Below are 12,500 nucleotides of genomic sequence, written 5' to 3'. Positions count from 1 at the left end.
ACACACACACACACACACACACACACACACACACACACACACACACACACACACACACACACACACACACACACACACACACACACACACACATTTGTATTGGAAAACTACATCAGAAAATTCGGCAGAGCTTCAGAAAAATCGGAGAAACTTAAGGAAAAAAATCGAAGTTAGTTTGTCTTCTTTCCGCTTCATTACATAGCAGTTTGTTTGCCAACTTGCCACACTCTGTCTTCTTGGTGTCCCTGTTTTCTTCAGCATTTTCTTTTTTTTTTCCTTTTTCTTCCTTTTTAATGTTCTGCATGTTTCTTCTTTTTTTTCTCTTCTTTATACTTTTTTTATTTCCTCCTTTTCACTTTTTCCTTGTTTCCTTAAGTACTTCCCGATTTCTACTTTCCTTCCTTCCTTCCTTCTTTACTTTTCTCATTTCTTCCATTCTTCCTGTCTTTATTCACCTTCCCTCATTACTTCTTTCCATCACTCACACCTTCCCTTCCTTTCTCCTTCTTTTCCTATAATATTTCCTGTCCTCATCAGTTACTTCCTATCCCTCATCCTGTTCCTATCTTCCTTTACATTTTCCCCTTTATTTCCTCTTCAAAATAATATACCGTACTCTCTGTTCCCTCTTCCTCTTTCTCCCCGTTTTCTTTCTTTCCTCCTAAATCACCTGCTTTTGTAGATGAGATACACGTAATTATGGGTAAAAATTATTTGTGTTGCAGTTGTGGTTTTGTTACGAGGAGGAGGAGGAGGAGGAGGAGGAGGAGGAGGAGGAGGAGGAGGAATACAAAAGAAAAGCCAAACACCAGCAGACCTATTGGTTCTTTCAAGGCTGCTTGGTAACTACTTCTATCAATAGGGAAGAGAGTTAGAAGAGTACAGTAGAGGAAGAGGAAGAGGAAGAGGAAGAGGAGGAAGAGGAGGAGGAGAAACATACAGATTAATTAAGAACAATAATCACATAATGAAACAGAAATAACAAGAGGAGTAGGGAAGACGACGAAAAAACAGAGAAAAGGAGGAAAAGGAAGAGGAATAAGAAATAGATGTAGACGAAAAAGTAGGAAGCAGAAAGGAAATGTGTGGTGAAGAGAAAAGGGGATCCACCTACTTAACCCTCCTCCTCCTCCTCCTCCTCCTCCTCCCTTCTTCCTCCTCCTCCTCCTCCTCTTTCCGTTCGTCGAAGCGGATCTTTCAACGGGATGCACAGTTACTCCACACGGTTGACGGATCTTAAAATCGACTTAGAATTGACTATAAAATTGACTTCAAACTAACCCAATCTTTAATTCTTACACCCAAAGTAACCCGGAAAATTTACCTCGACTCCAAAGAGGTCTGAGGACTTAAGGAAGGGGGAAAAATGAGGGGAATAATTAGAAAACAAACACCTGAGGGAATTATTACAGGTGTTCTTACTCTCGTTTCAGGTTCCAGTCCAGTCTCTCCCCCTCCCTCTCTCTCCTTCTCTCTCCTTCTCTCCCCCTCTCTCTCATTCCCTCCTTTGCCTTCAGTGACGGGCGAGACTCTGGTGTGTCTCCGTGAAGCCTCTCCAGTCCTGTGTCTCCGCGGGGTTGTTGTGTTGAGGGTGCGTGTGTTGCGGATTTCTGTTGTAAAGTTTATAAGGATTTGGTGTTATGATTTTAGGTGTTTATTTTTTTAAAGAGATTGTTACGAAAAGTTGGTGTTGTGCTGTTGTGATTTGTGACTTTTGGTGTTGATTTGTTGGTGTTATGGACTTTTAATGTTACGAATTTGTGTTAAAAACTGGTGTTACAAATTCTTGGTGTTACGAAACTGGTGACATTACAATAATATGTTGCTTTATGACATGTGACTTCACGGACTTGTAACAATATGGACCTGCAACGCAAATAATTAAATGGAGCTGTAATAAAAGGAATGTGTAACACTTGTTTGTGAAAGAGAACGGCGGTCTCGCTGCGGGCATTTTAATATCCTGGAGTTGCAATGAGATGGACTCGTTCAGCGTCCTTGGAACAAACTTAGCCTGCCTGGCTCTCAATATGAGTGTTGCTGCAAGCTAGCGAAGGAAAACTATGTTGCGAGTATTAATGTTTCAACGCCGAGGACGCTGATGAAATTGTCAATGAAGAACAAAGCGGAAATAGAGAAATAGATCAAAATATATGCGGAAACGATGAATAAAGAATAAAAGGCACACAGGAAATAAATGATGATTACTTACAAACATAAGAAATAAATATTACATGAAAACAAATCTGGAAAAAAAAACGAATACAAAATGCAGAGGAAATGAATGTGACCTATTAAACTTTACCAGCAAAATGAAGGGAAAAGAGTGAATATTAAAATGAAACAAAAAGAAATAAGAGAAAAAACTGTTTTGTAATACGACAGACGCAAAACAGGTGAAGTGAGGAAATAAACTGACAAAAAGGATAAATCTGAAAACTCTGCATGAGAGAAAACCAATCCAGTTGTAAAATAAAAAAAAAAACATAGAACCAATGACTTTTTCAGCAAACATAGAAGCAAAAAGCAAATAAACTAATAACTCCCCACTTCAAAATCTGCTACAACGAAAACCCAAGGGAAACAAAACATCCCCACTGTAAAAAAAAAAAAAAAAAAAGAAAAGAAATCACTCAGAACCATGAAATAAACAACACAACTGAAAAAAAAACTGAAAACGCAAAACATTCCTTAATAAAAAATACACGAAAGCAAAAAAAATTCAGTCTGACAATTTCACAAACACATCACGATATTACAAGCAGAACTCACGTAACATCGCCTTCTAACAACACTCAGCCATGCGAGGTCGAGGTTAAGTGTTGAAATGGCAAGCGGAAGGGTGAATACTGCCTAGATTACCGTAGCATGCGTGAGTGACTGAGCCTACACTCCCGGGAAACGCTGTAGTGAAGTGCAGTGTGAGGTGCTTCTGTTGGAAAGTGCTATTGTGGTAGTTCTCGTCCCCGTGCCCTCCTGCAGTGAAGACAGTGATGGCGCTTTGTTTGGTGAGTGTGTCTGTGTGTGTGTGTGTGGGTGGTGATGGTGGTGGTGGTGATTTTGTTATTTTTGTGTTCTTGGTGATGGTGGTAGTGTTGTTGTTGTTGTTGTTGTTGTATGGGTGAAATGATGGTAGTGCCAGTAGTAGTAGTAGTAGAGGTAGTGGTGGTGGTGGTGGTGGTAGTAGTAGTAGTAGTAGTAGTAGTAGTAGTAGTAGTAGTAGTAGTAGTAGTAGTTGTTGTTGTTGTTGTTGTTGTTGTTGTTGTTGTTGTTGTTGTTGTTGTTGTTGTTGTTGTTGTTGTTGTTAGCAGTGGTAGTAGTAGTAGTAGTAATAGTAGTAGTAGTAGTAGTAGTAGTGGTAGTAGCAGTGGCAGTAGCAGTGGCAGTGGCAGCAGCAGCAGTGGCAGCAGCAGCAGCAGCAGCAGCAGCAGCAGCAGCAGCAGTAGCAGTGGCAGCAGCAGCAGCAGCAGCAGCGGCAGTAGTGGTGGTGGTAACAACAGCATTAGAAGCAGCAGCAGTAGTAGCACCAGCACCAGCACCAGCACCAGCAACAGCAGCAGCAGTAGTAGCAGTGGTGGCAGTGGTAGTGGTAGTAGTAGTAGTAGTAGTAGTAGTAGTAGTAGTAGTAGTAGTAGTAGTAGTAGTAGTAGTAGTAGTAGTAGTAGCAGCAATGATAGTAGTAGTAACGGTTATTGTTCCTCATCTTTCCTGAATTCTTGTTACGAAACCTACAACATGAAACCTTTTTTTTTCTTTTTACACGGAAGGTAAAACACATAAGAAGAGAAGATTGGTTTTCTCTCGTTTACTGCAAAAATAGATAACAAATAATAAAAAAAAACAACAGCAATTTTATTCAACACTAAAATCAAAACCGTAACACAACACAACACCAGGAAAGACTCACACAAGCAGAAACAAGACAATATATTTTTTCATCGTAAATAAAAAAAATAATAAATAGATAAGGAAATAAATAAACAAGATAACAAAACAAGTAATACAATTCAACACAAAAAAAAAAACACAGACGACAAACACGTAACAACAAAATAGGCCTACCTTAAAAAATTGAAAAAAAGCTAAAAAAAAAAATTAGACCAAATAGAAATGGAAAAAAAAAAAAAACACCAACTAATACCACCTAAACCCACAACAACCACTCAACACTATTACCACCACTCACTACTCCATCACTTTATGTACAAGTAAATATATCAACGCTGTACCAAACAAAAATATAAAAATCTAACAACTAATATTCATCTAAATCCACACCAGCCACTCAACATTATACTACTATTCGGTCACTCTAGATACTCGTAAATATATCATCTAGTCCTCCGGTGCAAGTCAATACTCAGAGCCCGTTTTCCTTCTGTTCCCAAGTCAGTGACCTCAGGTGGCGGTGGTTGTGACACATCAGCTGGCCAAGTACGAGTATCAGGTGTTGGCATCAAGGGACGAGAGGATTGAGTTAGTTAGCCACAGCCTCTCTCTCTCTCTCTCTCTCTCTCTCTCTCTCTCTCTCTCTCTCTCTCTCTCTCTCTCTCTCTCTCTCAAATTGAGCAACTTCATTTACTTTTTACAGAGAGAGAGAGAGAGAGAGAGAGAGAGAGAGAGAGAGAGAGAGAGAGAGAGAGAGAGAGACAGACAGACAGACAGACAGACAGACAGACAGACAGACAGACAGACAGACAGACAGACAGACAGACAGACAGACAGACAGATACCAGATTAAGAGACGAAAACACACACACACACACACACACACACACACACACACACACACACACACACACACACACACATACTTCAACAAACACACAAACAGGTAGATACACACTAAAACCAGCCCAAACCAGTCTCTTATCACCCTTATCAAGCTTATCTATGGGGTGTTATGACATGTGTTTGTCTATGGAAGTGTTATCAGCTGCTGGGGAGGTGGCGTGATGAGACTGCTAGATTGTAATAAGAGCCATGCTAACGTGATACTGTCCTCTTATCTAAAGCGTTTCTCATGATCTGTCTTTCTTGACCTTTTTTGTATGTATGAGGGAGGCAGCCCGGAAGATATTTTATAAGAGAAGACTCCTGTAATATTGTTGGTCTCAAGAAGCACCAGATGGAGATATAAGAGATAGAGGTGTATTGTGTTATCCTCTGAGTATGTAGGTCATGTGTGTGTGTGTGTGTGTGTGTGTGTGTGTGTGTGTGTGTGTGTGTGTGTGTGTGTGTGTGTGTGTGTGTGTGTGTGTGTGTGTGTGTGTGTGTGTGTGTGTGTGTGTGTGTGTGTGTGTGTGTGTGTGTGTGTGTGTGTGTGTGTGTGTGTGTGTGTAATTCACCTCGGTCGCCTGCTGGTCACCCAGCCAGTCTTCCCCATTACGGAGCGAGCTCAGAGCTCATACACCGATTTTCGGGCAGGACTGAGATCACAACACACTCCACACACCGGGAAAGCGAGGCCATAACCCCTCGAGTTATATCCCGTACCTATTTACTGCTAGGTGAACAGAGGCCACACATTAAGAAGCTTGCTCATTTGCCTCGCCGCCCCGGGACTCGAACCCGGCCCTCTCGATTGTGAGTCGAGCGTGCTAACCACTACACTACGCGGTGTGTGTGTGTGTGTGTGTGTGTGTGTGTGTGTGTGTGTGTGTGTGTGTGTGTGTGTAGATGGATGGGTGGTCGAGGGGTGATAAATAGGTGGGTGGGCGGGTGTGTGTGTGATTGTGTGCGTGGGTGCGTGTGTTCGTTCCAATAACGCGATACATTTGGCAGGAAAAATGTTCAATAATAATTTTCTAGATTTCTTTTTTTCACCCTTTTTTTCAGTGCGCACGTGCTTGCTTGCGTGTGTGCGTGTGTGTGCGTGCATGTGACGTATGCATGAACACGTAACGCCCGTAGCAAATCCCGCACACACAAACAAATGGGCGTAGGTAGTTCAGCAGACAAGAGAAGAAGATAGAGAACGGTTTCTTCACTTTATTTAACATGCATACATCTTGCCGTTGAAATTGGCTCAGGTAGGAAGACTCGCAATGAACACGTAAAGGAGGCAATGGGTGAGTGGTGAGCTTAAGGACTGGGTGGCAGGGAAGACTGACTAACACCTCCATCTCCCCACCCTTAATGCTTCCTACACTGTTATTTTCCGCTTAGAATTCACCACAGTGCTACGACTTGCTCTGCGTGTTCGTCTTTACTTTGATTGCGGCGGCGGTCAGGTGCAGCGAGTCACGTGGAGGGTGTGACTTGGAGCCTCAAAAAGATCCACTATAATAACAAGCCGCCCGCCGCCCACTCCGCCCGCCACAAATGACTCTTCCCAGTGATTCAATAGTCTAACGGGGCGCCCAGGCCAGGCAGTGATGCAGAAACAGCGCGCGCACTTCCTCACACGCCCATCCATTAACATACACACACACACACACACACACACACACACACACACACACACACACACACACACACACACACACACACACACACACACACAAAGATGTTTATTTATGACAGTTTTTGCGTACGAAAACAGTAAAGTATTAGAATTATGTGCAAAAATGTGGTAAAAATATGTATCTACTCGGACATAAAAAAGAAATGTATTGCTGTCAGTCACACACACACACACACACACACACACACACACACACACACACACACACACACACACACACACACACACACACACACACCCCTCTCTCTCTCTCTCTCTCTCTCTCTCTCTCTCTCTCTCTCTCTCTCTCTCTCTCTCTCTCTCTCTCTCTCTCTCTGTTTACCTGAGCGTCCTATGACTACAAAATATCGGCTTTAATCTGAGATAATCTGGGATAATCTTGAATAAAAACGTACAGCAATGAAATATTTGTTTTCAATATAGATATTCTCTTCGAGTAAAACAATAAAATAACAACGTGATTTATTTACTTCTTTATCTATTATTTATTTTATCTCTATACATATATTTATCAACTAACGCAAAGATCACAAAGGAACACAAAAGGAGAACAAGTAGCCGTAGTCTTGCAATCCTCCTCTCTTCCGTCTGAGTGGCGTATCTCACCAGAGTCCCGTTATGGGAGCCGCTACAAGGCGCAGTTATACCCTGGAGGGCCCCAACACTACCCACTCCACGCCCTACTGTAAACACAAGGCAGGCATGGACCACTGGTGTTTGCGATGTTACTTAGTGACTCGGAGAAATTACAGTCCTAACCCCTTCAGTACCGTGACGCATTTTCATATCCGTTCTGCTTATTATTTGGTCATTCTATACAGCATCAGAAACTTATATAGCTGATTAAAATAGTGAGAACTGTGGCCACTAAACTTTTGACCTTCATAGACCCTTCCTAATGTCAATGTCAATAAAATGGTCTAATCGTACATAAATCTCAAAGTAAAAATGTGTCCCAGTATTGTAAAGCTTAAGTCAATACCATCCATTACTAACTTATCATCATGAACAGTTAGATTATGTAAGGTTGTGTAGCCTCATTCAGAAGATAAACACCTGCCTTTACTCATCAAAACTAATTACTTATTCACCTTACAACTCCTATGCATGAACCGTCAACACGTTTACTCATCGTTAAGCTTTCCTCACTGGCTATTTATTGTCACCCAACTGTTCTTACTCATTATTACGTATTGCTGCTTTAATCTTACAATGATCAATGTCCGGTGAACGTCGCACGGGAGATGTGGCAACAGGATCATGCAGAGAGGGATGTGTCAGTCAGGTCACGAAAGAAAGGAATTGGTTTTCAAAAAGTGGCAGAGGAATGGAACAGACTCAGTAATCAGGGTGTTAGTGTTGAGTCATTAGGGAGCTTTAACCCCTTCAATACTGGAGCACATTTTTTACCCCTTCAGTACTGGGACACATTTTTTACCCCTTCAATACTGGGACTCAATTTTTACCCCTTCAGTACTGGGACACATTTTTCACCCCTTCAGTACTGGGACAAATTTTTTACCTCTTCAGTAGTGGGACACATTTTTCACCCCTTCAATACTGGGGCACATTTTTACCTTGAGACTTGTGTACTATTAGACCATTCTACTGACATTAGGAAAGGAGTCAATGAAGGTCAGAAGATTAATAGTCACAGTCTTCACTATTCTAATCCCCACACAAGTTTCTGAAGCTGTATAAAATCACTAAATATTAAGCAGAATGAATAGGAAAACGCGTCATGGAACTGAAGAGGTTAAAGAGAGATTAGATAAATTTCAAAATAAGGATGATATGTGAGAATAAGTAGCTTTGTTTCTTACGGAGAAAATGATGTGTAGATCTGATGGCTTCCTGCAGATTCCCTCATTTTTCTGTTCTTGTCTGTATAGCTGGTTGCGTCAATAAAAACATGGGATATCTAAATTTCTTAAGAGACTACACGTAACGCCAACAGTCTCGGTGTTCGCCAGGCATCTAGGTAAATAGATAAATAGGTAAGTACTTGGAGGAGGAGCAAGAGGAGGAGGATGACAACAACAACATAAAACAACAAAAACAACAACAACAGAAACAACAACAATAACAACAACAACAAACATGCAGGACCACAAATAACAAGTTACACAACAGAATATGAATCAGTTCCCTTGGATTGCAACGTCTCTTACATACCAAAGTACCAATTATCGGATTCATAGGCGTGCTTAAACGAGAAAGTCACGAGCTGGGAGGAGTAAGATGTAGTCCATATAAAAACTCATGGGTGAAGTCTGGAGAGCTGATTCACCTCATACTTGGCGTCATGAGTGTCTAGTCTTTGTACACATATTTGTATTAGCTGGTAACTCTGTATCTAAAGAAGACTGTTACTTCTTATTACCAAAGTCCAGGTTATTGTCTGTCTGTTCGTTCACTACTAAAAAAAAATAGATAAATAAATAAACGCATTCATTCACGCAACACAACATTTAATTCACTTTCCTTCATTAATTCTTAATCAAAACTACTTACTCAAAGACATTTACATCTATATTCGCGTCAAAAATCACCTTTACATACCAAAACTCCTTACTCATCCACGTTCACTCACATATCCACACAAATTATATGTTTACACATCTCAACTTTCTGACACTCACGTTTACTCATCCTATACACACACAAATCATCTTTACTCCCCTTAACTTCCTTACTCATCCACGTTTACCCACACACAGCCACGTCTCACCTTCACACAATGCCTCACTGTCTCCTCCACGCGTCACCTAACTAACTTAACCCACTCAGTCCCAAAGCGAGTATTTGGTGTTGGCGGAGTCGAGTCTCGTGTTTCCCCCTTCAATGTTTACACTGGCCAGCTGATTCTCCTCGACAAACGGTGACTTTCGCAGCCCGCCAGTCATGGAGAGAGAGAGAGAGAGAGAGAGAGAGAGAGAGAGAGAGAGAGAGAGAGAGAGAGAGAGAGAGAGAGAGAGAGAGAGAGAGAAGAGAGAGAGAGAGAGAGAGAGAGAGAGAGAGAGAGAGAGAGAGAGAGAGAGAGAGAGAGAGAGAGAGAGAGAGAGAGAGAGAGAGAGAGAGAGAGAGAGAGAGAGAGAGAGAGAGAGAGAGAGAGAGAGAGAGAGAGAGAGAGAGAGAGAGAGAGAGAGAGAGAGAGAGAGAGAGAGAGAGAGAGAGAGAGAGAGAGAGAGAGAGAGAGAGAGAGAGAGAGAGAGAGAGAGAGAGAGAGAGAGAGAGAGAGAGAGAGAGAGAGAGAGAGAGAGAGAGAGAGAGAGAGAGAGAGAGAGAGAGAGAGAGAGAGAGAGAGAGAGAGAGAGAGAGAGAGAGAGAGAGAGAGAGAGAGAGAGAGAGAGAGAGAGAGAGAGAGAGAGAGAGAGAGAGAGAGAGAGAGAGAGAGAGAGAGAGAGAGAGAGAGAGAGAGAGAGAGAGAGAGAGAGAGAGAGAGAGAGAGAGAGAGAGAGAGAGAGAGAGAGAGAGAGAGAGAGAGAGAGAGAGAGAGAGAGAGAGAGAGAGAGAGAGAGAGAGAGAGAGAGAGAGAGAGAGAGAGAGAGAGAGAGAGAGAGAGAGAGAGAGAGAGAGAGAGAGAGAGAGAGAGAGAGAGAGAGAGAGAGAGAGAGAGAGAGAGAGAGAGAGAGAGAGAGAGAGAGAGAGAGAGAGAGAGAGAGAGAGAGAGAGAGAGAGAGAGAGAGAGAGAGAGAGAGAGAGAGAGTTCGCAGATACAGAGCAGACCAACTGGCGACAGATACGGCTTCCTCTCCCTCCCATCATCCCCTCCCTCCCATTCCCTCCTTCACCCTGTCTCCACCACTCATCCCTCCCACCCTCCCTACCTCCCTTTCCCTCCACTACTCATAATTCCTCCTTCCTTCTCATCTATTCCTCCTTCCTATCCACTTATTCCTCTCTGCACCGTTTATATCTCCTCTCCATCTTCTTTCTCTTTCCTCCCATTCCTCCTCTTCCTTCTACGCCATTCCATCTATATTTATCTCCCCTCACTCTTCCTTCTCTTTTCATTTATCCTATACCTTATAAACCTTTCCACACTTTCCCACTAGCCACTCTCCTCTCCCTCTCCCTCTCCCTCTCCCTCTCCCTCTCCCTTACTGGGCGTTTCCTGTCGTCACACCCTCCGTGCCGCCCGCAAGTGTGTCAACGCAAAAATTGGGCGCGTGTGAGCTCGTGGACGTGAGAGAGAGAGAGAGAGAGAGAGAGAGAGAGAGAGAGAGAGAGAGAGAGAGAGAGAGCTAATCTAGTTACACTCAACACAAGTAGGAAGAAGACCTGAAAATATGAACAAATAACGAGAGTATGTCAGACTATTTACCACTAACAGTAAACTCGCAACAAACACACCGGCCGGAAACAGATGACAGCAACAACACCAACACCAGCGACACCACCACCTCCACGTACTCCCCTCACAAGAAACGTGCAATTGTAACGAAACTAGAAGTACACATAGCGCCTCCTCTGACGCTGGTGCATCCTGGGAGTGCAGAGGAAGGTTTGCTGAAAATAATGAGCTGTTCCACCACGCCGCACTGAGAGATAGGAAAGATAAACATAGAAAAAGAATGTGCTGGTGGTAAAAAAAGAACCTTCCCGGAAATATTTATCTTATCTCGACTTGCGTTTAGTTCTGTTTAGTTCTCCTGCTAACATCGGATGCTGAAGGGAGGATGTTGCACGAAAAAGAAGGAAAAGATAGTGGAGAAAGCATTAGCGAGAAAACAGACAAGAAACGTATAAGAAAAAGAACCCAAAAAAACATGAGACAAGAAGAGAGAAACTGAGAGAGAAAGAAAAAAACACAGACACGAAAAAGGAACCTGAAGAAACGAACGACGACAAGGAGGAAAAGAGGAACACAGGAGGAAATAAATATGAAAAAAAGAAATGGAAAAACACTAAAAAGAAAAGAGCGAGAAAGAGAAAGAGAAAAAAAAACATACGCACCAACATTTCCACTAATCACCCGCCCATCTCGGGAAAGTTTGTGAAGGAGGGGAATTAAGTACGGCAATTTGTTTCGGGCGTACGAGGAGAGTCCTGCTGCTTCCTTAGCCCGTCCGTCCTCCGCCCACCCACCCGCCTCGAGGTGTGTGTCATTTAGAGCTGGCAACTTTCTATATAATAACTCCATCCTTCCGCCACCATACACCACACACAGCGAGCCATCTTGACAATGCGACGTCAGGCTTACGAATATGTGGATGAGGGAGGCAAGATAAAAGACGTCGGAAAAGTGGACAAGGAGAGATAAAGGGAGAGGATGGAGGAAATGGATGAAAAGGAAGAAATATAATAACTTCCAGCCACCTTGACAACGCGATTTAAATCTTACGAAAATGTGGATGAGCGAAATAATAAAAAAAAATTAGAGGTAAACGGCTAAAATATCGAAAAATTGGACAGGAAGGAGAGATAAAGAGATAAGGTGGAGGAAATGGATGAAGAGGAAAACCTGTAACTTCCAGCCATCTTGACAACTCGACTTCAATCTTACGAAAATGTAGAGGACGGAAGTAAGAGAAGAAGTAAACGCCTACGAAGAAGATGTCGGAAAAGTGGACAAGGAGAGATAAAGGAAGAAAGATGAAGGAAATAAATGAAAAGAAAAATTATAACTTCCAGCCACTTTGGCAACGCGACTTCAAACTTACGAAAAAAAGGTTACGGGAAGCAAGATAAAAAAAAAATGCAAATGCCTAAGAAGATGTCGGAAAAATGGATGAATGAGAGAGACAGGTAGGAGAGATAAAAAGGGAGAAGATGGAGGAAATGGATAAAGAGAAAGACGGATGAGCGAAATAAGAGCAGGTAAGCAAACGTCTCGGGAGAACGCAAAGGAAAAGTGGAAGGATGAGAAATACAGAGAGAGATAAAAAGGAGAAGGTGAAGGAAATAGATAAAGAGGAGAAATGAAAATAACTACCATATTAAAAGTAGACAAGAAAGAAAACGAATGAAACATATAGCAAGGAGAGATAAATGAAGTATATGAAAGACACGGATAAAGAAGAGGAAACAT

General features: G+C 42.3%; 1 protein-coding gene across 1 annotated transcript in view; it reads left to right on the top strand.

The window, feature by feature from the left end:
• The first annotated feature begins 2,698 nt into the window (after positions 1–2,698).
• LOC123508832 (serine proteinase stubble-like) overlaps positions 2,699–12,500 on the top strand; it is a 129,422-nt gene continuing 119,620 nt past the window's right edge. Inside the window, exon 1 of the mRNA XM_045262761.1 lies at positions 2,699–3,008. The gene's annotated coding sequence lies outside the window, so the exon portion shown is untranslated. The remainder of the gene's footprint in view (positions 3,009–12,500) is intronic.

Source organism: Portunus trituberculatus, chromosome 25 (genome assembly GCF_017591435.1).
Source record: "Portunus trituberculatus isolate SZX2019 chromosome 25, ASM1759143v1, whole genome shotgun sequence".
Taxonomy (NCBI): Eukaryota; Metazoa; Arthropoda; class Malacostraca; order Decapoda; family Portunidae; genus Portunus; species Portunus trituberculatus.
Note: the sequence above shows the minus strand (reverse complement) of the source record. Positions and strands in the feature narration are given on the sequence as shown.